Source organism: Nannospalax galili, unplaced genomic scaffold (assembly GCF_000622305.1).
Source record: "Nannospalax galili isolate Female #2095 unplaced genomic scaffold, S.galili_v1.0 scaffold553, whole genome shotgun sequence".
Lineage (NCBI taxonomy): Eukaryota > Metazoa > Chordata > Mammalia > Rodentia > Spalacidae > Nannospalax > Nannospalax galili.
In genome coordinates, this window is record NW_008336313.1 from 3,894,252 (window position 1) to 3,897,000 (window position 2,749).

A 2,749-nucleotide genomic window follows, 5' to 3' on the forward strand; every position below is an offset into this window, starting at 1 on the left:
TAATAGAAAAAGCACTTTAAAATGTTTTTTTCAGATCCCCAGGCTTGGTGTTGTATGCCTTTAGTCCCAGCACTTGGGAGGCAGAGGCAGGCGGACCTCTGTGAGTTCAAGGCCAGCCTGGTCTACACAAGTGAGTTCTAGGTCAGCTGGGGCTACAGGGAGACCCTGTCTCAAAAAGACAAACAAAAATGTTTTTTCAGGGAAAGTGACATGGCTCAGTAGCTAAAGGCACTTGTCACCAAGCCTGACTGACAACCTGGGTTAGACCTGGGACCCACATGCTAGAAGGAGAGAAATGACCTCCAAGTTGTCCTCTGACCTCCTCATGTGAGCCATGGCATACTTGCTTGTGCACAGGATCGAGTGTCATAAAAAATTTTTAAGGACTGAATAAACTTTAATAAAAAAAATGCAATGCTTTTTCATTTCTGAAACTTAACAACTTCCTGTACTCCAGCTCCCCTCACTGGTAGCTGTTTTTTTTTTTCCCATTACGCAGATTGGAAAACTGATCTGCAAAGAGATTAACTGATGTGATACAGGACCTAAATTGGAATAAAAGCAACAGAAGGGAATTCATCCACCTGTTGCTCCCATCCCCAGCACTGGCAGGGTTAGATACTATACTGATATGGAAAACGTCCTGGAGACAAGAGTACTGAAGACCTCTCTGCCATTACGAACTGGGTGGTACAGGGAAATGACTCTCCGGCATCATTTTCCTCCTCATAAGTTGAGGTTAGTCATGCCTGCCCTGGGTATATACCAGGCTGTCAGGAAGATCAAGGGAGAGAAGAGATGCAGGACTTGGTAAACTAAGAGCTCTATTACCAGCTGCTTGGGCACATGTGAGAGATCTAATTGCAAGTGCTCACCTACCAGCTCCTTCCTGCAGCCAGGAGTCAAATATGGCCACAGAGGGGAAGCTGTCTTGGCCACTAGGGATCTCTAAGTTGATTTCTAGCTGTTGAAATTTGAAGACTCCCTGAAAATTTGAAAATGTCTAAGTATTTGGTTTGGGTTTCCATGATTCCTTGGCAGTGCATAACACCTTTCTGTTCTTTAAAACTTAGGGCCAGGGAGGGAAACAGACTGAGGCAGATGGATCTTGAATGTCTCCCAAAGGCCCATGCAGTAAAGGCTTGGTTCCTAAGGTGCTGCTCCTTTGGAAGTGGTAGAATCTTAGAGGTAGAGTATGATAGGAGGTATTGAGGCACTGAGGGTATAGTCTCAAAGGGGATTATGGAAGGGCAGCTCCTCCCCTTTCTCCTTCCTGGCCACAAGGTGAACTGGTTTTGGTCTTCTGTGTGATCTCACCATATGTCACAGCCTCAGCGCTGGTCCAAAGCAGTGGATCCATTATAACATGTACCGGAGCAAAAATGAACCTTTTCCCTTCATATGATATCTCATGTATTTTTTATAGTGGTGGTAAGCCAAATATCACATACAGATTCATTATAACTCCTTACTATCCATTATATAAGCCTCTGGTCCATACATCACATCAAAAAATTGGGTATGTCTTCCTCCAAGGATTAAGTCAAACTGTGCTCAGAAGGAGTACTTGGGGGGCCTGAGATGCTGTAAGCTTCATGCCTTCCTTCATTCAATTATCTGTGTCAGACAATGCTCTGAACATTAAGGCTGATGCAGTGCTGAGAAAAATGTCCTCTGTCCTCAGGAGTCTGGTCTCTGGTTGAGGTGTTTCCACAGATATGCTGGCTTACTAAATTAGGCAAAGGGGTGACAGGCCTGGGTTTGAGTACAAAGACAACAGGACTCTGAAGCACAATGGACTGGGTCCAAACATGGACTGTGCCATTTGCTATTCTCTAGAGAAAGTTAGGACAAGTTCTCACACCTCTCTGAAGTTTCCATTCCAGCTGTGTGAGCTGAAGATAGTCACGTGCCTACCTACCTCCTAGGGCTGGATGAGGCTCAGTGGCTTCAACACAGAAGGACCTTGACTTGATGCCTGACACATAAACGAAGGGGCCATAAATGCATAAGATTAATATTATTACCTGAGTCAGGTTAACCCTCTGAACCTCAGTTTCCTCATAAAATATGAAAGTAATAATTAGTTCGTAGTATTGTTGCTAGAATTATACCCTAAGAAGAAAATGAAGCTCCTAGTATAAAGGAGTGGCTACCCACTGACTAGTTCACCCCAAGCCTTTTAAATCAAGCACACTGCACCCCTCTAGGGAGGAGTTCTAAGGCAGAAGTAGTAAGGAATGGAGGAGGAAAGGAGGCCCACCATCCTTTCAAAGGAAGTCACTTTTTTCTTTTAATGTGTAACTTTTTTTCTAGGGACAGCTGCATTTTATCCAACACTGTATTTTGAAAAATTTCAAGCATACAAAAAGGCTGAAAGAATTGTCAGGGAGCCACATACCCATGTACATTTTGTTACATTTGTTTCTATGTTTATCCTTTCTAACTGATCCTTATCTTTGTCTTTTTTTAATGTGTGGGTGAGAGAGGGATTGGGGGGAAGGTACAGTCAGGGGACAACTTCATGTAGTCCATTCTCTCCTTCCACCTTTACATGGCTTCCTGGGTGGTCAGGCTCCCACAACAAGCACCCTTATCAATGAGCTATCTTATCTCACCAGCCCCATTTAGGTTCTCACTACATTCCCAAATGACCTCAAACTTACAATCCTCCCATTTCTGCCACCCAAGTGCTGGGTCTATGGATTTACACTGCCACACCAAGCTTTTTCTCTCTTCCCCCTCCTCC